Genomic DNA, 27,735 nt, shown 5'->3' on the forward strand with positions numbered 1-27,735 from the left:
CCCAGGTGGTAGCTGACTGAGACTCTTAAGGTCAAGTCCACAGGTCTTGCCTATTTATTTCACCAAAGTCCTTTAGTTGTCACAGGTAATAGTTTTCAAGTACTCTGAGATAGAAAGAATCAAACAGGTTTTTTTCCCCCCAAGTGAAAGGTCAATGGAATAATCAGGTTGGCCAGAGTCTCAAATATTTGCCTGCACCCCACTGGTTCTGCCTAATCAAATCAGGTTTATTAGAGGGTCACCTCTAATCAGCACTAGGTTTTATCTGCATTTGGAGGTATTTAGGCAGATTTATTTTAATTACCTCAGAACAAACAAAGCTTGGGTCTTGAGGCTTTAATTGTCACAACTGTCTGCCCGGATGTTTTCTTCCAAGGGGGAAGCTGAGGGAGCCAGGAGGCAGGCTGACATCATCAGCTGTGTATTTAATTAAACCAAGATGAAGGGCAGGCAGGCTGCAGATGACAGTGGGTCAGCCTTCCTGTCCCAATACAGTAAGGCCACACCACTCAAGACAATCCAAGTGGCTAAAGGCTTCTACCCCATCCCACCCCATCCACTCATCTGGCAGAAGGACCATCTTTTCTGACTTCCAGGAAGGCAGATGCTCCAGTATGAGTTTTTGACTTCTCCATGAGCCCTGAAAATCGCATGAAAGGAAAATCAACAACTACCACCTCCTAAGAGCCAACAGGCCACAAGTTCCTTAAAGTACAAAACAAGTCTTCACAGTGATGAATGGTCCAAACATTCAGTTTCCACCAGAATTCCAGATGTGTTGGCAGCTAGTTTACCCCCCTTGGATGTCTTAGTGATCCAAGATTTCATGGAATAGCTAAGATCCTGCTTTAATGTGACAGCAGGCTTCTGTATTCTGGTATCTTAATATGAGATTGCATCTGGCTTGGAAGTGTCCTTTACTTGAAGTACCTTTGGTAATACAAATTTTTTCTCCCCCAAGAGGAGGAAAAAAAACAAAAAAATCCTGATGTTGGGTTTATGACCCAACATCAAAGTCAGGAATTCAAATTCTCCCACCTGAGAACACAGGGAATCAAGTGAACCCAGGATCTGGATTGTGCTTTTCTTGGTCACTTTCCTCTCCCAGACATCAGTCCGGAGGCTGGGGAGGACAGGGGTTCTCTCTCATTCCTCCCTCTATCCTCGCTGCTTTCCTGTGCTGACAGTGACTGAACAGAACACACTCAGTGACCAGCAATCCTGTGCCCCCTTTTTTTTAAGGAATGACAAAACTCACTGGTCTAAAAGGCAGGAAAAAATGTGAACAAAATAAATTTTAAAATGTGAGCAGTGTCTTAAAACCTGGGCAAAAACCAAGAAGCTGCAAGCTGGGTGTTTCTGTTTGTATCAGGTTTTGTCCTCAACAGTCAGTCAACCAAGCTATTCAAGGAGTGTGAGGAACCTGAGCCTTTGTGGCAACACCAGTCAAGAACTCATTTCATGCTGGTGACAAGCTCTTATTTCCCAAGAGGGCTTTCCAAGAGACCTAGAGGTCAGCTGTGCATGGACTTCTAATGACTCTGAAATGACCCTGTGTCCCTGCTGCGGTCACCACACAGTTGGGAAGGGGCAGAGGAGCCGTTTGTCAGGAGGCCCCAAGAAAATTACTAAACAAATCCTGTCTGCCAAGAAAGCTGGAGGCAAATACATGAGATAGGGGATGAGACGGACAAAGAACTAATCTGTCCTGCCACCACCCTACTCCCATCCTAAACTTCCCTCTGTAATGTCCATGGCATCAGCAGCCCTTCAAAGGATTGGCCTAAGAAATAAGATGGGCTTAGATTTTTCTGTCCCCAAGTCTCTTCTCCTCTGCCCGTACACTCTGGGCCTGTGAGAGCTGACTGCACCACACAGCTCAGAGGGCAAATGAAATACTGAAATGGTTCCTTACAAATTGGTAATAAGCCACAGTTCAAACCCTCTCTCCTAATCCATTCCCCAAAAAGGCACAGCTCCTTCCCTAAGACAGCTCCCCCACATTCCTGAGAGCAGTGGGCCTTCATATACCCTCAGGCCAGCTGTCCAACCTCTGGTCAAAAGCCTAATGCTCACCTATGGGTGACCCAAAAGCGGATTCCCCTGCCTAACCCCCAAATCCTCTACCCACTCCCCAGTGTTTCCCAAACTGGAGAGAGCATCAGAATCACCTGCAGGACTTGTTAAAGCATAAAGTGCTGAGCTCCACCCCCACAGTTTCTGATTAAGTAAACCTGGGGTGGGACCCAAACAACAAATCTGCATTTCTAACAAGTTCCCAGGTAAGGCTGATACTTCCTAGCTTAGGGACTATGATTTGAGAATCATTGCTGTGAATTTATAAAAAACAAGAAAGCCAAGTGACTGACTGTTCTTTTCAAATATGACAGCCCCCAAATTAACACAGAGCCTAGAGCTTTTTATATGTATAAAACAGCTGCCAAAATTCTTAAGTGTTTGCTTTGTTGTATAAGCAGCTGGTTGTGATTTTGCACTCAGTCACAAAGCACAATTGTAGATTTTTTTTTTTTTTTCATTAACTGGAGGATTTGCTTCATGTCTGTATTATTGTTTTACAGTTTCTAATTTGAAGTGCCAAATGGTCAACAAGCTTCCCTATTGTCTTTCAGGTGCACCAACTGGTACCAGCTGAAGCAAGCCGTGTTTTATGGGACTGCTGGACAACACACCCGATGCCTGTGGACACTCACGTGTGGCTAAGACAGGAACACAAATTAACCACAGAAACACAACCTCTACCAATTAACTAACCTTTTCAAAGCAAGAGCACTTAGCGCCTATTTCCTCGGCAGAAGTCCTGCTATTTGACTGCAATCAAGGGGAGCTATAGCTGAGAAAGTCCACCTCTAACCTTTTTCTTTCTGGCTCTTTAAAACACATAGTTACCACCATCAAAGATCAAACGAGAACACCCAACTTAATGAATGAAATGAAAGTAAAAAGACCATGAGTGTTCAGGTCTGTGTTAAAGGGGAGATACCTCAGACTTTAAAAAGCTGCCATGAGCATAGCTCTCTTGGCTGTTAACTCCCAGTCCTTCCCTGAGGAGTTGGACGTGAGCCCTGGAATTGGGCTACCTGGTTTGAATCTTGATTCCATCACTTGATTCCAGCTGTGAACACAGTGGCATATTACCAAACTCTCTAAGCATCGATTTCCCGTATATAAAACGAAGACAGTGGCAGCACACGGACTTCACCAGGCTGACTTCATTACAAGCGATAACCCACGGAAAGTGCTTGTCAGGTGCTAGGCACAGTTTAAGTACGTAAGTAAGCCTTAGCATTATTATTGTTTTCTGTGAAGCTCTGGGGCAGGACAAGGAAGGGTCTGTAAATTACGGACAGGATGGCTTCTCCTCCTTCCCGAAGGGACTCAGCAAGATTGGGAGCAGCAGATGTGAGAAGGAAGTCAAGAAGTCTTTGAAAGAGGAGAATGAGTGAGTTTACAAAGATGTGGTAGGCTCTTCCAAGCAAACTGGACAGGAAAAATAGACGGGACAGGGAAAAAAAGCAGACAGGTCTGTCTAATGACTGGTAAAAGCTGCTCTCAAAGGTCTCCCACCAAAGCCTATCGTGATCTCAAAGCATCTGAAAACAATTAGCACTGAATATAGAAGTTTTATAAACTTCTCCTAACCAGATCCAATCTTTGTTCAAATCCCCTCCCAACCTCTTCCCATCTTAGAACTGCCTCAACAGAATGGACACTAAGTTGAGATGGAGAGAAATAAGGACGTCTCCTTCACAGAGTAAGAACAAGAAGTCCAGGAGAACAAAGCTGAGCTGATGAGAGTGCAGGAAGGGTGAGCCCAGGGTCAGGGGAGCCCAGGAGTAAAGGTCAGAAGGACAAAATGAGCACACACTCTTCCAGTGGCCTCTTCCTAACAAAGGTAACCCTGAGAAGTGTGCAATCAAGAACCAATAAAGTACAAAGGGGGCAACTGCTCTTCAAGGAGCATGAAAAAAACCCACAACTGCATGAGCACGTGCATGCACTATAAGGAGAATTAAAGTAATGCTTAATACACTTAGAGAAAATTACATTTCTGGCTTCAGATGCGCATGCTATGCTCTGAAACTCAAGAGTGAGAAGTGTTCTGTCAATGACCCCAGCTCTTGAAAATACAAGTGCTATACAGGCAGAGAACACCATACACTCGATACAGAGGATGACTGAAGAGAGATATTATCTTCATCCAAAGGGCTAGCTGCACTTTCCTTCCTAAAAGCAAATCAAAACCATTCATCCATCATAACTGTTCTTTACACTCACGTCTGGTCCACACCTGAAATTCTTTTTAATCTTTCAGGACAGAACCCAGATGCAGAGCTGCCCCTACCAGAGGGGTTAAATAAAGAAATGAGGGACTTCCCTGGTGGTCCAGTAGTTAAGAATCTGCCTGCCAACGCAGGGGACATAGGTTGATACCTGGTCCAGGAAGACTCCACTTGTAGAAGGGCAAGTAAGCCAACTAAGGCCATGCGGCACAACTGCAGAAGCCCACATGCTCTAGAGCCCACACTCTGCAAGAGAAGCCCACAAACAGCAACTGGAGAGTAGCCTCTGCTCACTGCAACAACGTAAGGTCCACGCACAGCAACAGAGACCAAGCACAGCCAAAAATAAATCTTAAAAAAATTAAAAAGAACTGAGCTTAACTTACTTCTTGACCCAGGAACAAGCAGAGCGCAGAGCTAACAAGTCCCCTAGGCTCTATCAAGAAGGAAGTCCACACGCCACAAAAGCAGTGAAATTCCCAGGCCAGAGTGTCTTCTCAAGCCCTTGGATATAGGGACGTTCTCATGGTTATTCACTGAGGAGCCAGACGCAACATCAGATGCCTCACATTCTGCCTGCAAACCAATTAACTCAGTGGGTCTCAGTAGTGGTCGCTCAGCTCCTAGCTGAAGCACTATGCAACTTATCTTTAAAGATGCCTGGTAAAAAATTATCCTGCATCTTTGGAGGCCAATTCAGTATGTAATAATCACTTCTGGGTCTTAAAGTTGTCTATGTCTAACTAGACCACATGTAACAAAGATGTAAGTCTAATTTATTTCTTTTTTCTTCCCCCCCATAGTCGCACTAGTCCTCACTGGATGCAGTAAAGCACTCACTCGAACAGTCTCAATTTCTTATACTCTCTTCTTTTTCCAAAAGATAGTAAATCTAAGATAAAATCTGACACAATTTATGTGCCTTTATAAAACTTTGCCTTTCCATAATTTAAAAATTGAAAAAAAATTTGTGACAAAAAGATGTTTTACTTCAGAAAAATATGGTCACTGCATCTGTAGAAACAGGCAAGAGCCAACTTAAACTTATAATAAAACTACAAACACAGCCAGAAAAATCTCAAAAATGCTTCCAGCTCCCAAGTTCCAAGATTCTTTATTTTATTCCCAACATTTAATACAATATGTCAACCATGCTATATACTCAGCACATGATTCTTAATGACAACCTCTAAAACGGATACAGGCTATAAAAGATGATTTCACAAAGCTTAAAAATAAAGCTCCCACCTATCAATCCATCCCCATATGCCACAGCAGTTGATTTTACAACTCTTTACACATCTCTCCTGACTCTCTTTCCCCCAAGTGTTAGTCAATCAGTTGTGTCCGACTCTTTGCGACCCCTGGACTGCAGCCGGCCAGGCTCCTCTAACCATGGAATTCTCCAGGCAAGAATACTGAAAGTGGGAGCCATTTCCTTCTCCAGGGGATCTTTGTGACCAGGGATAGAACCTGGGTCTCCTGCACTGCCATCTGTGCCACCAGCGAAGCCCATTTTCCCCCAAACCAGGGCTTAAAACATCCCTGGAACAGACACTAATAGCAACCATGCCAAAGAGCAGCCAGGAGACAGACTAGTTTTCTACAAGAGATATTCTATCAACTGCAGGTATCTACTTTCAAGTGGTTTAGAATAACTTGCCCCAAACTTACATAACCAACCTATTCCAAGAAAGTTACCATCAGCTCACCTTAAGAGCCAGAGACCACCCCATAAAGAGCAATGCTACTTTATGCAGACCTAAATTCTTCAATAAGATTAACTTACCTAATAGGATTTAGGGACGCTATGAAGGCCATTATGGTGTCTCCTACAAGCTAGAGGCTCCAAAGGCTTTAACTATTTGATTTAATCCAATCTGGTCTAATCTAATCAAGGCTGTCTCCCTGTATTCTGCCAGTAGACTTTGAGCAGTGATCTAAAAAATGAAGGGAAAACTTCCATTCAAATCACACCCCACAGACCATATACATATTAGCCTTTATCTAGAAATGAGGGCAAACCTGATGTTTGTGGATCTTTTGTGTGTGGATCTTTTGATGCCTTAATTTGCTAGCTTCTATAATCTGCTTAGGCTAAGAAATGATTATAGGATCTATTTGATGTACAGACTTTAATTATATGGCCAGAGAAAGATTTCTCATGTTGATCAGCAATCTTACTAAAAAAACTCACACTTTCCTTCCCAGCTCCAAGAGGAGCAAAAATCTGCAAAAATTCAGCAGGAGGCTCTTTGTGCAGACAGAGGCTGCTCAACAGCAGAGAGATTCTCCTTGACTGGCAGCAGGTCTCCACACGAGGTGGTTTCTGTCCCCTAAGAGAAAGCAAGCACTCTCCCCAACACAAAGATAGAGATATACAGCAAATCCATGTTGGAGCATTCTGAGTTCAACTGACCAGTACAACTGGCATGCTAACTAATAAGTTAGCTTATATCCCAGACCCTCATTTCCTGAGCTATTTTATCACACCAGTAATAAGCTCATGGGCTAACTAAAATGGGTTAAAGCAGCCTAAAAAAGCAGAGAAAATAAAAATTAAATGCACCAGCTAGTAACTTTAGACCTGCGCTGTCCAGTGCAGTAGCTACACTGGGAAAAAAGACATAGATATCTCAATATTCTTATACTGATACACATAGGAATATATCAATATACAGACTTCCCAGTTGCTCAGTGGTAAAGAATCTGCCTGCCAAGAAGGATACAGAAGATCCCCTTCAGAAGGGCATGGCAACCCACTCCAGTATTCTTGCCTGGAGAATCCCATGGACAAAGAAGCCTGTCAGGGCCACAGTCCATGGGATGGCAAAAGAGTCAGACAGGATTTAGTGACTAAATAACAATAACAACAACATATCAATATATACATATATGCATGCATATCAAAATGAGTAAAAATTTTTTATATATTGGATTAAGTTATTAAAGTTAAATTCATGTCTTTTTACTTTTTAATGTGGCTACTAAAGACTTTTAAATTGCATGTGTGACTCATATTTCAATCGGACAGCACTGTTTCAGACAATCTGTTCACTTTAACTCCTTGAAACAATTTCAAAAGAGAAGTACATATTTCATTCCATTAACTGCATCAGGTCAAGGCCAGATGATAATCTTCAAAGGAAGAATAAAACAATCTTTGAACAAATATTTACCGAGACCTCGAGAGGAACAGGAATCACGGATTCCAGTGCCAGCTCAGGCACCAAATATCTCAATCAACCTTGAACATGCTCTCTAATTTCTCCAAACTTCTAGTTGCTAGTCCATCTTTGAGAGGAAGAGGTTTCACAGACCTCTTGCCCAAATGCCTACCTCTGGTTAAGGCAAGAATAGTCAGTCCTGTTAAGCATAGCAGCAGGGACTGATTCTCTGACTGCAGAGCCACAACCTCACTTACCAAGTGCCTCCAGCTTTGGGGAATTCTCCAGAACATAGTGCCTCAAACAATCCAGGAATGTCTAGTTTCAAACAGTTACCTCTGAGCAAAACAGTCACATTTCTACCACAAGAAACTTTTCCTCACGCTCTACCAACAGCACATTTGAACTGAAATGGCTTCGGAAAAGCTGTTATTTTCAAGAACTCAAAGGTCAATAAGAGATCCAGAGAGGAAACCCCAACTATCAGAGGGAAGATAACAGCTACCAAAGATGTCGACCACGAACGACGCACAACCTGCCAGAGACGTCCTCGCACTGACACCAGTCACGCCCAGGCAGCCCTGGCTCCTCACATAACACTGCCTCCAGCACCTCCCTCTGAACCAGGTCTGCATTCCCAGTGGTCTGTAACCTAATTAAGTTTTAAGAAAAGTATTGAGGTTAAAGTATTTTATTCAGCAAATTGATGAGGAAGCAGCGGCAGAGCCTCAGCTAACGGCAGGGGATTCAAGGATGCAGAGCAGCAGGCCCTCAAAGGACATCATCTTGCAGTGGACTTGCACAGGACTCTAATAAGTCCCTGAGAAAACTGAGGTGAGCCCAGGTGAGAAAGAGGAGGTGAAAAATAGCGTTTCATTCAGGGAGACCTGAGGGACAAAGGCAAAGAACAGCACGGTGCACGGGGAGCCATAAACAGTTCACTCTAAGAGGGCAAACGGAAGTGGTGTGCAGGGCCGGCTCATGAGCTCGCAGCCTGGGTGCTCTTCCAGGGCCCTGCGCTCAGGAGGACACCACACGTGGCTTAATGCTAGGCTATGGCCCTCTTTAACTTGTTAATACTTTCTTAATAAGGAGTTCTGCACATTCACCTTGCACTGGGCCCTTCAAATTATGTAACTGATACTCATGATGAGAAATGGTGGGTCATCAAGCAGGGGCCCAGTGGGGCTGAAACGATGCAAGTCCTCGTCTTTAAACTCAGCATAACCCAGAGGTTCTCAACAGAGAACCTGCCTGCCTGAGGACAGCCAGGAGTCCTACTGCTAAGATTCTAAGTCAGTAGGTCTGGGGGAAAGTCTATGAAAAATATGTATTTTAACAGGCTTTCCTGGTGATTCTGACGTCAGAAGTTTGAGAAATGATACCTAAAAAGATATATTACAATTTTGTTACCTCTTACAGAAAGGAGTGCCAAGAAGGACTTCCTTTGGCATGTGTACCTTCTTCCCAACCCCTTAACCCATCCCAGACATACAAGGGTTAGCAGGACAACATGGGCTTCCAAAAAGGTCACCAGAGCACAACTTAAGAGAGACAGTATGCCAAGAAATTTAACGGGTTAACCGTACCAGTAAAACAAGACTACCACACCACCACTTGTTGTCTAATTCATGTTCAGCTTTAACTACCAGCCCCTTCCTGTAGCTCCTAACCTCCAACCATCAAGTGTAGCAAAGTTACCAGCCCACTTGGATGGCTGAAATCATGCCATGACAAGAGATTATGTAGGGACTGAAAAGAGTAGACAGGAAGGAACAGAAAAAACGATTCCACCTTGTACTTCTTAGAAGACAATGTTCCCCTGTTCTTCCTTCTTCCCTGCTAATTCCCAGTGATCGTCCTAGAATTTGCTGAAATGTCACTCTTTAAAACACCACAGAGAAGCTCGGGTCCCCTGTATATTTTAAGAGCCTGCAATTGTCCTTTTTACCCCTCACCTATTATAGCTATTTGGCTATTGGTTTTGACTTGTTTTAACGTCTGTGTCATCCACTAGGCAGCTCCACAGCATCAAGAACTCTGCGTAATTCACAAGCACTTACTACTCAGCATCAAGCAGATGCTCAGTAGACACGGTGAATGAATGAAGAAGGTTACAAATTTGGGGTCAGCCATGGGAAAGTGGATAATGAGGTGACTCTTTGTTCACAGAGGAACAAGGCAAGAAAATAAACATCAGATGAGACTCTGACAACACAGCAAACCAAAGAGGCATAACTGGACCGCAGGGTGTGGGCAACTGTTTCCTTTCTCCACTCTTCGGTGGTCCTGGGACGCTGTCCCCTACTGAGAGATAAAGTTCTATGTGACAGGCAGAAGGTGGCAGTTTGGAAGCCAGTTGTTTGAGCCGGACGGGCAGCAAGCACCAGAAGTCAACACGGCTGCCTCCCTGCTCCCTGGGTAGCTTACAGAGTGAAACACTCACTTCCTTTTAAAAAAAAAAAAAAAAAAAGTTTCCAGCTCACTCCATAAAACTAGAGGGAAAAAAAGGTTTTAAAAAAGAAAAAAGGTTTCCAGCTCACTCCAGAAAATTAGAAAGGTCTACAGAATCTGATAGTATGTAAACCAACTTTAAAAGGGGAGTTGTGGGGGCCATGGTTCTAACAGAACCATGGGAGAAGACATTAACCCACAGCTCGACTCAGCAATGATGGATACCCAGAAGAAGTCCTGTTCATTTGTTCCTTCCTGGGTTCCAGTCTAAATGCTGCTCCTACCTACATTTAACCATGTTTGAGTGATTAAGGTCTTTCCCCACCCATCCAACTTAAAGAGTGCTAAGTTCTTAATTAAAACACACTGAAAAAATGATGAACAACCAAATTCAGGTGCTACATAATTTATTTACATTTATGTAACACTTCCCCCAGAAAACTTAACTCACTTTGCAAACTTAAAATGATCTAGCAGATATTAATCTTCACAGAATTCCCAGGAGGACAAGAATGTGAGACACATAATCAATAACAGAACTCTTACCTTCACACATACACACCTTCCTCTCACAAACCTCTCTAAACCACAGATCTAAACTAATTCAGAAAATTATAGGCGAGATTTTTTTTCCCCAGGAAACCATGCCAAACAGAAGAGGAAGTAATGACATCCCCACCACACTGTGGAAAAAAAAGAATTACCAAATTTTCGTTCAGCTTTTCTATTCTGTAATATTAAAAAACAACACCCATCCCACTCCAAAGTTAAATTTTCTAGAACTTAAAACACACCTTGTGGTTAAAAAAAAAGTTACTGAATAATTCTAATCCTCATGTTGCTCAGAACATCTCTGACCTCACCCCTCAGAGGAGAATCTGCATTTTAAACAAACATCTGAGGCTTTCCAAGGCCTTCAAAAGTATAAAGTTTTATTTTTTATGCTGGGTGGTGATTACATGATTTGGGAGCTTATTTTTCTTCTTTAAACCATATACATAAACACACACACACACACAGAAACAAATATATATGTATAATTGCTTTAAAGCTCAAAGCGAATTCTGTCTGTGCCAGAAGGCCAGGAACCATGCTTTGCAAACCTGTGCAGCCTCCACCAGAATCTCCTAGGTGCTTTTGAGAGTATAGCCATGTTACGGGTTGAATTTGTATCCCCTGGAAAAAAAGATATCTTGAAATTCTAACTCTCAGTACCTCAGAATGTGACCATATTTGGAAATAGATTCATTGCAGATGTAATTAGTTAAGATTAGGTCACACTAGAATAGGGTGGGCCCCTAATCCAATATGCCTGGTGTCCTTAAAGAAAGACAGAGATACACAGGGAAAACACATGTGATGAGGAAGGCAGAGACCAGAGTGGAGCAGCTACAAACCAAGGAACTCCAAAGACTGCCGACAAATCACAGAAGCTAGGAAGGGCAAGCAAGATGTCCCCACAGGTTTCAGAGGGAGCGTGGCCCTGTTGACTCCTTGATGTCAGACTTCATGCCTCCAGCACGGTGAAAGGATATACTTTTGTTGCATTAAGTTTTTAAAGCAGTATTTTGCACTTCCCTGGTGGTACAACAATTGAGAATCTGCCCACCGATGCAAGGACACAAGTGTGATCCTGATCCATCCGTGAAGACTCCACACGCCGCAGGGCAACTAAGACCACGCACCACAAGTACTGAGCTGCCCTTACTTAGACTACAAGCTGCAACGACCGAGGCCTGAGCACCCCAGAGCCCACGCTACCCAAGGGGAGTCACTGGAACGAGAAGCCCGGACAGTGCAACTAGAGAGGAGAGAAGCCTCCGCTCGCCACTAGAGAAAGCCTGCCACAGCAACAAAGCCTCAGGGCAGCCAAAAAAACTAAGTAAATTTTCAAAAGTAAAAGAGTACTTTGTTAGGCAATCACAGTCCTAGGAAACTAATACAAACCCCTTCTAAGAGTAGGGCTGAAAGTGTCTGACCACCTGATCTAATTTTGAGAAGTCTGCCACAGGTTCTAGAATCCTAAGAGCATTTAGGCAGGAAAAGACCTCTGAACCGTAATACTCAATTCAGAATGAATGTTGTAAAGACCTGTCAATGCTGTAAAGAAAAAAATTAAGTTTCACAAAGAGTCTGAAATTATCCTTTAAAAAGTACACTGTTATTTGGTAGTAATATTTAAGAAACACTAAAATATCTGAAAAAAACGAGACATAAGACAGGTACTTTTTTTAAGCCAAGAAGAGAGTTCAGGCACTAACAAGCGAGTATGAACAAAGATATTCTGGTGTTTGGCTCTGTAAAAAGAAATAAATGCTGTCCATCAAGCATCATTGCCCAAGTAAGTTGTAAAGAACTGGTCTCAAACTATCCCCGCCAGCCTCACGTATTGGCCTCTGTTCCCACTTAAAATTAAAACATTAAAGAGAGCCCTGACCTGTACCTTTTTTCTTGTGACCATATTTCCAAAGAGCAAATATCTGGAGCAAAGTAGTGAGGAAAAATCTATCTGGTTCCACTATCCATCCATCCGTCCTTGTAAGTGTCTGACTATAATCCACAGCAGACATACTTAGCAAACTTTAAAATACAGCCTCTCAACATTGTTACAATTAAGTCACTCTGAAATGTCATGAAAAGCAATCTAGTCCCATTAAAATCTTCACACTCTCATTAAAAAAGCACTTACAGACTTGAAAATGTTCCTAATACATTATTTAAAGACACAAGATGTACAGTGACTAAAATCCTTGTATAAGGAAGAATAGTAGCAGCCTACTTTTTTTTTTAATGTGCAAATTTGTCATAATTGGGTAATTGGCAAACTGCAGGTAGCAGTCAGGTTGTTATACACTAGTTTCAGAAAGGTTTGGGGGCCCTTCCTCTCTGAAATTCCAGTCCACCCAGGGACCATCCTCATCACACCTTACTTAGTTTTATCAATGGGGGATGGGCAAGAGTTAGAACTTAAAAAAAAACCCAGACCATTTCAGCTGACACCCTCAGGCCACTAATCATCACTGTAAAGTCCTGGCCTCTGGTTCACTTGGTCTCCTCCCTTTCAATTAAGGGTCATTGCTATTTATGTGTTGCCATTGGGAGATCTCAGCTTGTTCTTACAGGTCCTAAATCCCCTAAGAGAACAGCAGGAGCCCCAGGCTGTAAGTCTCTTTTCCACTCCTCCCTTCCCCCAGTACCACCCCCAACCCCCTCAAAAAAACAACCTTTAACTCAGAACTGAATTTTGAACAATGAGGGAGTCTGACACCTGTCTCCTAATGCAGCTATTCAATCTCTTCAGTGCAGAGAGATGCAGCAAGCCTTGGAGGGGCCGGGGGGAGTGTGGTCAGGCTGACTCATGGGTTTCACAGGTCTACATTTCTTTTAGAGTTTGTTTCAACAGAATTACTGAAAATGTTGAGTCTGTATAAAAGATAAGATGTATGACTCCTGTTGGTTCTGTTTCATGGGACTGCATGTCACCACATGATGCACTGTGCCTCCTAATGAAACAGGTAGACTCTTCAAATTCTAAGATCCTCCCTCTAAATCACTTGTGTGTCCTTCTGATACGACTAAGTGCCATGTCAAAAAAAAAAAAAAAAAAGCCTCTCACTGCTTGATAATCTGGCTACAATTATTAAAAAGAAGTGTTACATAGCTTAAAAATATCCCAAAAATTCCCTGCTTAAGAATTCAAGTCCTGTTTTCAAGCAGAAGGAAGATGCTGAGGTTTTCTTGGTTCCTTTCCCAGCCCAATTCTCTTTCTCACTGAGTTCTCTCATGTAGTATACCATGCCATTGCTGGTATGATGAATGAAACAATAAATAAATGTAACATGTTAATCATTCCTCCATGGTTAGTCAAATTGTCATTCAGTGAGGGCCTATTACATGCTTGGAGCTTTACCTAATTATTTCATTCTTTTTAGATGGATGTGAATATCCCAATTTTACAAGGGAGACCCTAGAGAGACAAAGCAAGTTAACCAGAATCAGAAAGGTAGAAAACTGGGGAAAGGATACTGAGCCCTTTGCGTCTCCAGGGATGAATGAACCCATGAATAAACAAACTAAATTTTTTAAGTTAAGACTCCAGGGGCTTCCCTGGTGGTCCAATGGTTAAGAATACACCACCTTGCAATGCAAGGGACACCAGTGTGATTCCTGATCTGGGAAGATTCCACATGCCGCAGGGCAACCACAACTACTGAAGCGCCTAGAGCCCCTGCTGCACAACAAGAAAAGCCACGGCAGTGAGAAGCCCAAGCACCGCGACTGGAGAGTAGCCCCCGCTCACTGCACTAGAGAAAGCTCATGCACAGCAATGAAGACTCAGTGTAGCCAAAAATAAAATACGTAAGCAAATGAATTTTTTTTTTAAGACTCCAGAAGAAGAAATTAAGAATTTACCATGTAAGTTCCCACCATTAAACCTTTTCAAGAGCCAACATTTTGTTTTCATTGTTTGGCAGTCCAGCACTGAAAAACCAAAGGCAGTATGTTTTACATCATCATTTTACCCAGGGTGAAAAAAAGTCTAGGGGTCTCTACAGGCAGTTGTGACTAAAACTCAGTAAAGAATGGCAACAGCTGCAATAAACACCACTCTCCCTGGCTCACTAGCTACCAGGAGGTCACTACCATCTGCAATCTTTGTACTTGGACATTTACCTCTTATTACACTGAGAACAGAGGGTAGTGTAGGTCAGCTTGAGCTGCCATAAGCAAATAGTACAGACTGGGTGCCTTAAACAATAGACATTTATCTTCCCACAGTTTTAGAGGCTGGAAGTCTAAGATCAAGATGCCAGCATAGTTAGTTTCTGGTGAGAGCTCTCTTCCTGGTGAACAGCCAGCCACTTTCTCTGTATGTTCTTACATGTTGAACATAGCCAGTGAGCAAGCTCTCTGGTGCCTCTTTTTATTAGGGCAATAATCCCATCACAAGGGCCTCACTCACAATCTCACCTAAGGCCTTCCTAAGGCCCCATCTCCAAACATCAACCCATTGGGTGTTAGGGCTTCAACATATGAATACAGAGAAGGAAGAACAATTCAGTCTGTGACAGACACCTTCTTCAAATTAATTCAATGCTTCTCTAATCCTTCAACAAACACTTTAGCACCTAACATCTGCAGGCACAGTGCTGGGCAGGAAGACAGAAGAATGAAGAAGCCTCAAAGTTTACCTTTACCAATATATGTGGACACAAAAAAACAAGGGCATGCTAAAAAAAACAAAGCAAAACAAAACAGTGGGCCCAAAACTTTAACTGAACAGAAGTCTTAATCAATGTTTTTTGAGACTCTACTATAGCATAAGATGTTTAAGCAAATATCCACAAGAAAGCAGAATAAAAAAGTTTAAATATGGCTTCTGTCTTTCATATGTGGGTTGAGAGACCCTTCAAGGTGGTCCCATGATCCTCCTATGTCCACGCCCACACATGAGCCTCTCTCCTTGAGTAAGAGAGGGCCCTGTGACTTGCTTCTAACCTGTACGATACAGCAAAGATGACAGAGGTACATGATTATGTGATAACATTACAAAAGATGGTAGGATCCGCCCTTTTCTCTCTCCTGTTAGCCATGAGGAAGCAAGCAGCCTTGTTGGGTGAACCTCACATGACAAGAGCTGTGGGCAGCCTCCAGGAGCAGAGAGAGCCCCAGACCAGCAAGGAAATAAATAACGCCCTCAGTCCTACATCTGCGAGGAGATGAATTCCACCAACAACCTGAGGGAGCGTGATAGTGGATCCTTCCCCAGGTGAGCACCAGATGAGACTCCAGCCCTGGGCAGCATCCTCACTGCATCCTTACGAAGGACTCAGCTAAGCTGTGCCCAGAATCCTGACGCACAGAAACTGTGAGATTAATAATAAACGTGCATTATTTTAAGCCATGAAATAAATTTAAGTTTATGGTAATACTGCTAATATTGTAATATACCAATAGGTAACTAACACTGCATATACCATTTGAAGTGTTTTAAAAGATCCCTCTCCCTCACAAATCAACAATTGTCTGGTATTATGTGGGGGAGGAGATGGCACTACTGTTATCTTAAAAGGAACAGGAAGGAGCCTAAAATCAACGCCTAGAATTGTCTAATCACAGAGCTGTTGGTAATCAGAATGATATCAAATCTAACCACTGAGGACACTGAAATTCAGGAAGATTCAGTGACATATCCAAGAATACCCAGTATCTTTATCATAAAGCTGGGAGTCAACTTCTTATACATAAGGCCTTTTCACCCAAGGCAACTGCTTAACGCTGGATGAAAGTACTCAAAATGCATCTATCAACTACAGTCCTTCCTAGATTTAGGATGAAAAACGGAACCAATTTCATTTTCAGTTAAGACTCTGCAGCACGTCACCAAATGTGGTTATGTATACTGTATATGTAGGAAAATGGGATGAATTTTTCCTGATTCATGGATACAGACAAGCTTGTTTTACTGTCATTTTTTTCTTCCCCTTAAAAAATAGGATCAGAACTGCAGCCTTTGAGAATTCTAGGTAGTTTAGTTTTATTCCATGATAAGCAGTCTTATTGCTCCTATATGGGCTAGCTAAGGGACAAAAAAATGACCGAAGCCTTTTAACCTAAAAATTTACCCATTTTTAACTCTTCCTTGGAAGCGAATCCTCCCTGGAGAATCACAGAATGTCAGTATTAAAAGGGACTGTGCCATTATGGTCGAATCTCCTCGGTTCTTGGAACCTGCCCAGGGTTACAAAGAAAGTGAACTTCAAAACCATACCAGGCTGACTTCCATTCAGTTATTTCCATTGCACCATACTGGGAGTCACTCTACCCCCAAATTGCAGATGGATACAAATACTTTAAAGGGAAATGTCATCAATCAACACCTTGACCTTGGGCCTCAAACACAACCACTAGCAGGAAATAGAATATCAAGCTGAACTTAGCCTAAAATATTTCAGATGAAGTACAGGATGTAAGAAAAGTCCTACAAAAATGACTACAAAACACTCCCATGAAATAAAAACACTTCATGTGTGGAATTACTGAGTTCCTACAAAAATGTTACTGAATTCTTGAAATTTCAGTCATATGTAGACATTGGGGGGGGGCAAGTGCTATGGGAAGGAGTCATACTCTCAACAATACTACTATGTTCCCAGTCTATGTTTCATATAAAATTTATTTCCTGAATTTACTTAAAAGTGAGCAAGCCCCAATGCCTTACCCCAAGTCTAAACAAAACAGCCAATATGCACTGTGGGCATTAGGAGATAAATGCTGTGCATGCAAGGCCCTGGAGATCAGGGACAAAGATGACCCTGCTGTGCCCTGAAGTCATTCACACACAACTGTGATAAGACCTGTGACAGAGGTGTAAAGAAGGCTCTGACGGGACCACAGACAATACAATTAGGCTGGATCAAGAAAAGCACAAAGCAGCCTAGTCATGTGAGTCTTGATGTGTGAGAACTTTGTCTGGGAGATCTAGGGGATTTCAGTTAGTTTGGTTTTGGCTTATGGTATGAACAGCAAGCCTGTTCTAAACTGGAGGGGGAAAACACCATTCCCTCCTCTGTCCTATTTCTGTTCATTACAACGTGTCCTATAGCACGTTATTGCTATAATCTGTTTACAAGTCTGTTTCCTCCACTGGACAGCCAGCTCCTAAAGAAGCAGACGCAGACTCCTTTCATCATTATTTCCCTGCCGTACATGACAGCGCAGCCCTTGACATAAGTTAATTTCATTCAACTTTAACATTAACACCATTCAACTTCCATAACTATAAACTAGTTATTAGATCCTTGAAACTTCTTTTAATCTACCACCGAACCTTAAATCTCCAATGAAGCACAGTCATTTTTAAAAAGAAAAAAAAAAAAAAAAACCTACAAGTCTACCACTCTATCACACAGGACTGCCGGAAGCAGTGCTTAACATATATACTCTGTCATACACTGAATTAACTGTTCTTTACTAATGTTGCTGCTTCTGTTATATTTCCCATTACTACTCTCTATACCAAACTATCTCTTTCACAGGTCAAAGTTCTGCAAGATGTTAACAACTCTTCCATGGATGAGTGGAATGGATAGGACTCTGAGTTCAAATCAGTTTGGGAAATGTTGGGTTGAACAAAGTTATTTTAAGACAGATATCCCAATGCTTTCAATATGCTGAGAGTAAAGTGGAAAGCAGCATTTACGGGTTGTTTTTTTTTTTTTCACTTAGCCTCAGAGCATCCTGGTCTCATTCTTCTATGGAGGGTGGAGAATATTTCCTGGGAAATTTACTCATGTTAACAGCACTTACAGGTTGAAGAAAACAAAAAATCTCAGTGGGACATCTTCAGTAAACAGAAGCAAGACTGACAAGTGGATTCACTGTTTCATTCATGCAACCAATATTTGCTGAGCCCTGCACTATAAAAGACAGACAAAGGCCCTGCACTCATGGAGCTTAAATCCACTGGAAGAGAAGAATGCCCTCCATCCCCAGCTTGGAAGATAAAGAAGTCTCTGTGGTCTCCTTGAGGCTGGACACTATTTCTTTTGTAGCCCTCGATCACTTGGTGGGTGTTCTGTAAATAATTGCTAGCAGCTTAATCACAGTAAAGTCTGTAGACATTTTCCAAATTCTCATGAAAACAAATCAAAACAGTAAGAAAGCAGACTGTGAGAAATACATGTTTGGTTATTTGATCACGTGGATAAACGTCTACAAAGATAATCATTTTCAGAATAACTACTCAATTCTTGAAAGGTGCCTTAGAAATCAACTGTCTTAGCCCCCTTCAATCTCCTAAGAGGAAAATAAGGCTGGAGAGGGGAGGCGCTTGACCAGGACCATACAGTGAATATAGGAATATAGGTGAAGATTAAGAAGCACAAGCTCCCAGATATCTAAGACTGCAAGAGGGGGCAAAGTCAGCAATGCAACTGCCAAGGGCTGTGACCACCTACCACATGGGCTTCTCTTCATCCACAGTCAACAGTTTCATGAAATAACAGTCCCTATGCTGTCTTTTCACTGCCTTCTTAGAAAAATAAGAAGTCATTTCATCAGAGACAGATCTCTAAGCTCTGTCTCAACACATCTTTCATTCTAGTCACACCCAAGTCCACCCTCAGAAAAGCGCAGAATGACCTAGGCAACCAAGACAAATCAACAACAGGGTCAGACTTTGGGTGCCCATAGGCATCACAACAGATTTTATGTCTGAAACATCAGAAAGTATGCTCTTTTAAAGCAAGATTAGACTAAATGCTTCAACTATGATCAGAAACTGAAACACAGCAGAGTGGGCATTCAGTCCTAGGTTCAGGCCCCAGCTCTCTCTCTAACCTGCTGAATGGCCCTGGACCATGGCTAATTCTCTCTCCATACGTAAAACTAAAAGTTGGATGAGATATTATAAAGATCCCTTGAGGTTTCAAATTCTAAGACTGCTGAACATCTGCCATCAACAAGGAACCTGCCAATCTTTCTCCTGGGCTAGAACCAGTTTTGTTCCTTTCTGAGTTGAGATCTGCTACATTTGCATCAAGTACTGAACATTACAGGACATAAATTAGATAAGTACTCTCAAGGTACATTTTATTATACTTCTCTATCATTTAATATGTAATAAAGAGATGTTCTCTGAAATATTATTGAACCTAAGAGTACAGTATCCCATGCTGGTCTAAATACCATGGTGTGTAATTTCTAGAACTTATAATTTTAATAAAACTCTACAATAATTCACTAAGAAGGGGAGAAGGCTAAAGTCAGAGGCAAAAAAATTAAAGCAGAGAAAGGCTTAAAAAAAAAAACCCTCTCTCTAATTCTTCTTTAGTTCCGATTTACTCTGAAATCAACTGCAGCTGCAGACAATATGTTGCACTGGAAAAGTGAAAATTTTCACAAAGAAACTGTACTCAGAAGCTGCTTTCTAGCAGTAAACCATGTGTACATGTGCACCCCATCCAGGAGTCAAAGTACAGGCTGGCAGACTGGCACCACCTGGGCCTTGTTTTACCTGCTTCAGTTCCTGGTTAAATCCCTCTGGTGCAGGTGAGACCTTCACTGGTTCTCCAGATAAGAGGTCAACTCAATGCATTTTGACATCCAGATGGCAATACTGCCGGGAGTAAATTAAAACGTCTACTAAGAATGAAATTGGAGAAGTGAGAATATTAAAGAAAGAGAGAAAAGAAAAAAGAAACGTGAGCTAATGGTGTGCTGAATTTCAACACAAAAACGGAGGCTGACCTCACTAGTGAAGAAAAAGAGTTGGGGAAGCTGTATAATATAGGAAATGAGAATTTTACTATTGACTTTAAACACAGTCATACAGAGTACCATCCTGGGCAAAATGCACAATCCTACTAGCACTATAAGAATCTGGGCAATACACTGATAAGAGAATTCCAACTTCTGCTTGCATCATTAACTTGCTCTTGAGCAAGATGTCACTTAATCTTTCTAAGCCTCAGTTTCCTCTGCTATAAAACTGGGGAGGGGAGTGGGGGCAGTTCCAGATGATCTGAAAGATCTTATTCTTTAATTTCAACTCTCCTGAATATTTATTCATTTATTCATCCAGTGAACAATGAGTACCTGCTACTTGTCTGACTGCATGTCCAACATTCGGGTATTGTTAACACAGAAAATTCAACATCAACTGTTGTGAATTCTCGCCTAGCAGTTTATACAAGTAAGGAGACTGCAGAACAAAGCAGTAGTTACTCTTCACAGAAATTTAGGGACTTCCCTGGCAATCCAGTGGTTAAGACTCTGAGCTTACAATTTGGTGAGTGCAAGTTCCATCCCTGGTCAGGGAACTAAGATCCTACATGCTGCAGGACACTGCTAAAAAGTTTAAAAAAAAAAAAGAAAGACATTTAGACAGTGTACTACTGTCTCCAAGGCTACTCTTGATGGAGACGCCAGAGTTTATCCCGCTCCTCTAGACTCCTGGTTAGACAGGCAACACATCCAGTGTCTTTGCCTCTTCAAGAAGGTATTAATATTTCCTCATATACTAAGCAAAGCTATCCACTTCTTATTTTGATTGTAGTCAATTTCTTTAGGTTGGTCTTTATTCATATGAAAAATACTGTTTCAGAATCTTCCCTGAGGAAAAACACTTCTGTCTAAATGAAGTAGCTACTTACTTCTTTATACCTTTTCAAAAAAAAATAACATACCATTATTAAAGTAAGCAAAACCCTCTTCTACTATATGAGGTAAGCTGGCTTCTTTCCCTAATACTGGGAACATAAGATTTATATGGTTGACAAAAATTAAATGAGCAACAGCAAAATCACTGATCAGGATTTAACCCACACCAAGTCAATACTTTCAATACTGTTCTCTTGAATACCAAGAATAAGCACAATGAAGCTCTCAGATAGTGCAAGTGAATGTGGAAAATGGTACAACCTTCAAAAATTACAATTCGGCAATACACATCAGAAAATTTTAAAATATGTATGCCCCTGTCCAAGTAATTCAGTATCAAGGAATTTATCTGCTGCATAATAATTAAGAACTTAAAGATTTAGTAACAAGAATATATATCACAGTGCTGATTATAATATCAAAAACCTGAAATGAGCTTATAACAACAGACTGGTTGAATATATTTTGGTACATCCACATAATGGAATACCATGCAGCCATTTAAAATACTGTAGAATGTTTTATGAAATGACAAAATGTTTCCAACTTATTAAGTAGGAAAAAAGTGGATCACAGTTCCATCTGTATGGTGCGGTTACATATTTGTAAAATTAGAACATATAAAAAACGTATATATACAGATGCATGCATTCTCTTATAAGGGGGAAAGTACAGAAAGACAAATACCAGGTTATGAATGGTTCTCTTCATGGCAATAAAATTTTGTGTGATCTTTCTTTCCTGTGTATCCCTCTAAATCTTCCAACTTGTCTACAATAATATATGTGGCTTCTGTCATTTGCAAAGGTCTCTTAACTAGAAATTTAAGATAAAGCACATAAGTACCACACTTCGTAGAAGAAACAGAATGTGCAGCTGTCCATACCAAGGGAGAGCTCTTGAGTCCTGCCAAAGATAAATGTAAATTGTTTGGCTGTCTCTGCTACAACCAGTTCAATTAGCGTCGAAACAAAGGCTCTTTAAAAGGCCACGCACAAACTCTATGGGCCAGAGCCTAATTGAGTTAGTAGTAAATTAATTACCTAATGTTGTCAAAATGGGCAAAAAAAAAAAAAAAAAGGGGAATTCATTCCCTCCATAGAGCAACCTGAAGCTGATCCTGAAGGTAAGCAAGAGACAAATGTTGGTAGTGGCAAATGTTTAGTTTTGTAAAACACAGCGACAGAGGCTTTTCAAGTCACTGCTGATTCATGACAGATTTCCTTGCCAAGGCCTGATTTGTTAACGTCCCCTCCTCCTCTCCCAGTTTAAGTACCTCCTTTGGCAGAGAAAATGATGCATTTCCATTCTCTCTCCTCTTAATCCTTAAGACTTCAGTTCTGAGACGAAAGAATCAGAGCCAAGTGTCTGAAGAGATGGGATGCTGAATTAGGGCCAGAACATTAATCCACACTGCCCTCTGGTACTGCAAGGCTGAAGAATTCATTTCAGCTTTCCTGGTAAGACTGACCCCACCTGCACATCCCCCCACCCTGCTTTTTTTTTTACCCAAAGGGAAAAAAAAATTGTTTAACAAAATATCTACTTACTGTAATGATGCCTCACCAATCCAGGTCTAATTGTGCTTAACTAGAGACCATGTTACTACTCTCAAGCATATTTTTAGCCATCACAAAATACTTCTTCAGTCTCATAACTGGAGCTTTTTTTTTTTCTTTAAGAAAAGAGATGGGGTAGACCTAAGGTAAGTAAAGTATGACTATCTTTCTTAAAGATGTCACTTAAGTGACTTGAAATGAAAACTGGTATATTGCAAATGACTGAACTTAATTCACATTTTGATTTGCAAACACACAGGCAATAAGAAAAATGCCAAGATGATACTTTTAAATGGCCTCACCTTTAAGAGCTCGGACTACTATGAGAAGAGACCCAGGAGGACTGGATAAACTTGGTATTGTTCCAGTTCAATACACATGATGGTCCTGAGATTAAACACTAAGTAAACAGCATCCAAGACCAAGCTCTTTAAAAAGAATCTACAGGGAGCAGATCTGGACTTTGAACCATAGCTAGATTTACTCAGAACACTCTAGCTAGAAAATCATTTAATTAACAGTATCTTTGGGATGGGGAGACCTCAAAGGTCACTAATTCCTGGTGCTAAACCCCCACTCTGATAATCCAGGTGACAACTGAGTTAGTTTGAATGCCTTCAACAACTGAACTCAAAGACTCCAGAAAGCACTACTGGAAATTTACTCTATTCATACAGAATGTCAAAATGTTCCTACAATGGAACCACTTGGATCTAAACCCCTCTTCCTGAAATCTGCTCTGAAACAACTTTAAGGCAGCCACCATGTATCACCCTGAGCCATTTCTTCTAGAACAGAAACGTTCCCAGATCCTCCTCTCATACAGTATGGTCTGCAACACACCCCTTCTCAGTCAGATCTCTCTCCCTCAAACCTACAAACTCTGATTTTCCACATAACTGATGGCACTCATTCATTCATTCATTCATTTTCATTAAAAGCCTTCAATGATCCCTCCACCCAAACAGAGCTGATAAGATTGTATTTGATTGGGACAAGTTAAGGGTGATGAGATTTCCAAGTGGCACTAGTGGTCAAGAATCCGCCTGCCAATGCAGGAGACATAATGAGACACAGGTTCAATCTCTGGATCGGGAAGATCCCCTGGAAAAGGGAAAGGCAATCCACTCCAGTATTCTTGCCTGGAAAGTCCCATGGACAGAGGAGCCTGGTGGGCTACAGTCTATGTGGTTGCAAAGAGTCGGACAATGAAGAGACTTAGCACACAAGTGTGATATCTATTAGATTAGCAGGTATCTTTTAGTGATCATGTCTGTAGTGAGATCTCCTTTCTATTTAAAAAGCAGTAACTAATAAAAGACCTCTGTAAAGTTTCATTTCCTTTAATATTTAAATGAAAATTAAGTGTTGTGGCTCTAGCACAAAATTCTCTAACTGTGGAATTCTATATACGTAAGATTTTAAAGAACTACAGAATATGAATTGATTCGTCTATATGTGAACATAAAAAATAATAAGAGAATATGGAATGAGCCTAAGTACAGATCTGACAATTCGCTTTTACATTCCAACCTTTCAAAGCATGTATCAAGTTCTAACTCCAGATTTAGTCCATTTTCTGGTCTCTGGGGAACTCAAGACTCTAAGGTAATAAACACCCAATTAATCAAATATTTATTTACTGAGTGTCTACTATGACTCAGCGTGCTAAATGATGGCAAGACTATAATGACCTAGAACATATAATCATCATCCAGTAAATTAAAATCTACTTAGATAAAATAGTCAGCATTTTAAAAAGAATAATGAATAATGCAAGGTAATATACACACAAGTTCAAAATAAGTAGTACAGACATTTAAACAGCATTAAAAGACTTTATAAGACTTCACTGACAATGAAATAAGCCTTTAACTTCCTCCAAGCCCCCAAAAGAACAATATCCAAATAAACAGACAAGGAATTTTATCAATTAATAACATTTAATTCCATTGACTGCCCTCTTCTTCCAAAGCTATCCAACCGTAAAATGCAGCATCACGAGAGCTCCAAAATTTGAAGAATTTCTGTTCTCCAAAGAAACACATGAAGTCACAAAAAGGGAAGAGAAGACTTTAATTAAAATGGATTTACAAAATTATCCTTAGGGATAAGAATATTACATAGAATGGGTTCTACTATTTTGCTAAGTAAAACTTCTGTAGCAGTTCAAGACAGACCTCTCTAATATCTAATTCTGCTCTGTGATGAACAGTGTTACTTGGAGATTTTAGGACCTAAGGAAGGATGAGCCAGAAGTACAGCTGGTAATGTTATTTTGGAATTAAGCAATTCAATGGACATGCTGGGGACTGAACGTAACAAAAATAAGACAATTAGTCTTCATGTATATCCATGGGGTGAAAATTGTCACTGTAATTCAGCTAATTACATACTGTAAGGAAACTGGAGTGGACCTTGCCTGTGTTATCCTGGTTTAAAAGGTTCTTCCATCAGACTGACCACTGGGCTATTTTTCCTGTAAGCAGCAACTTGACATTAAATTTGAGGCAATTCACCAAATAGTTCCTTTCTATATCACTTCTGACCGCGACGCAGGTGTTACACTATATTCTCTTCTTTTTAAATATTTTAAATGGGGCAGAAAACAGGTGCAATTCACAAACTCCTACTGCCGCTCAAAAGGTCAAAAACATTGTAGGTGGCAACAGAAACACTGCCCTCTGCCACTGTTTTCAGAAGAGCTGTAAGAGCGCTAGACCTCGGTTCTTAACCTTTTATGGGTCATTGACCCCTTAGAGAATCTGATGAAAGCTAGAAAAACATGTGTACACAAAATCTTCTGCCCATGACTTTTGGGACATTTGTGAATCCTTTAAAGCTCAACTCAAAGTTAAAAACTTTTAAACCAGACTGTGAACCCCATGGGGCAGAGATTATGTTCTAATGCTGGTTTCTATGCCCATTTCTAAGATAACCATTGTCCCAAGAGCAACGAATCCTCATATACTCAAGACATGGATAAATGGATAAGAATAGATGGATGGATGAAAACTACACAGTAGCTCTGTTAGTCATTTCCAAATCTGATTAACCATACAATCCATTCAGGGTGCTCCTGGGTCCCTCCCACCCTCTGAGAGATTCAGATTCAGTATGTCTTCAGTGACAGTCGGCGATCTGCATGTGTATAGCGTCCCCTGATTAGTAAACCCATAGATGTACCTTAACTCAGCGGAAGAAAAGCTTTAAAATTTTTTTTAATACGCTGTTAAAGAAGGATATACACATCTTTGTGTTGCACAAACAGAAATAGAGAAAGGAAGTTATCTAACTGCTCCAAGTGGGCCTGACAGACTGTTAAGTGTCAGCGTTTACAATCCTGATACTAAAAACAAAAAATCTGATTAGTGTGTTTGGTGGTTTGTTTGTTTGTTTTCCCTGAAAGGTCACACTATGATTCACAACCAGACGACGACTCGCGGCTGGTTTACAGCAAGAGGTTTAGCACAGCTGCCAGTGAGAGCTCCACATCATTAGAAGCACGGCTTTGCTAACCCTTCCTGACAAGTTTCGACTCCACAGACTCAAACCACAAAATAGGAATGAATATGCTCTAATTTAGAAGAAACTCTTGACCTGAATAAAATGTTGTTCCACCATTAAAAAAAAAAAGTCCTTAACAGAAGGGCACTGCCCTGCAATACCTTCAAGGATATAAATTATGCCCAATTTTTAAGACCTGGTGATTAAAGGACTAGGCTTAACCTGCCCAATCAGGTGTCTCAATTTCCTCTTTCCCACAGAGGTGAGATTTTTAAAATCCTATTCCCCTTCTCATTTTTATTTTCCACACCTCAGTGAGATTATTCATTCATTCATTCACATGATAAACGATGCTAGACCCTGTTCCAGTGCCAGGTAACCCAGCCCCCTGAACGGTATAAACTGCAGACAGCAGGCCCCCTGCTCTCACGTTGCTCACCGTCTGCTATTCACGGATATACATCATGAAAACAACAAAATCCTACATTTCATACAGATGACAACCTGAGGAGTCCAGAGAAAGAATCAACACTGTAGTTTCTATTAAGTCAGGGCACATCTCATTATGATAACCTTTTCCTCATTCCCAGCAAAACATGGCATGTATGCCAGATAGAATGAGGACCCAGAGGAATCAAGAGGGTGTAGATCTAGCCCAGGCCAGCTTCCTGTATGACCCCTGGTTTTGTATCAATTAAAAGAATCCACTTGCCCACTGTAGACTTGAGTTTTAGGTATATTATTACCTTACAATAGTACTACATTACCTGAGCAGAGGCAGAACTATGTCACAGATAAGACACATTCGGGTGAATTAGGTAAACTGACACATCTGTAATTGGTGGGCCCAAGACTCAGGTATAAACCTGAGTCCAAACCACTCGAGAATTGCACAGACTCAAACAGTTGTATAAATTCAAATTTCCCTCCAAACTCTAATATTGGATGAGTCCACGGGACATAATGTCATCTTCTCATTTTATAGATCTCAAGGCCCAGAAGTAAACTGTCTTGCTTGGAATAGTGGAAGAACATAAAACAGCCACCTCCAGTTTTTCCGTGCAGACTACACTCACCACGTTGCCCCATTAGCTTCTCATACACTCCTTTCCCCTCTCCCTTTCTCAAAAGGCTGTTGTAAAACATACAAAACAAAATGAAATAGTTCATACTTTACACAACTTAAAGCAAATGTGACTAAGAGCTTAGGCTACAAAGCTACATTACTTCAGGGAGATTACTAAACATTTTAGCGCCTCGGCTTCCTCATCGGTAAAATGCGGATAATAAGAACAACAGCTTCAGAGTTATGACAATTAACAGTGCCTGGACTACAGAAAGTAGTCAACAAATATTCATTATGATCATCATACATATAAACTTCCTCTAAATTCAACTGTCTGTGATTTGGTACTGTTAGGAATAAACAAGTCTCACCATTGCTTAAAGACTACAGAGAACATCTTTCTAACTTATTTACCACAACAGAGCATAGCTGTCCCTGAAAACGTTTTATTTTTGGTCCTGCCTCGTGGCATATGGGATCTAGTTCCCCAACCAGGGATCAAACCAAGGACCCCCAAA

General features: G+C 41.1%; 1 protein-coding gene across 1 annotated transcript in view; it reads right to left on the minus strand.

Moving 5' to 3' along the window:
* The window catches only part of AUTS2 (activator of transcription and developmental regulator AUTS2), a 1,187,145-nt gene that overhangs the window by 1,134,208 nt on the left and 25,202 nt on the right, over positions 1 to 27,735 (minus strand). The gene's annotated exons all lie outside the window — the stretch shown is intronic.

This window comes from Dama dama, chromosome 10 (genome assembly GCF_033118175.1).
Source record: "Dama dama isolate Ldn47 chromosome 10, ASM3311817v1, whole genome shotgun sequence".
NCBI lineage: Eukaryota > Metazoa > Chordata > Mammalia > Artiodactyla > Cervidae > Dama > Dama dama.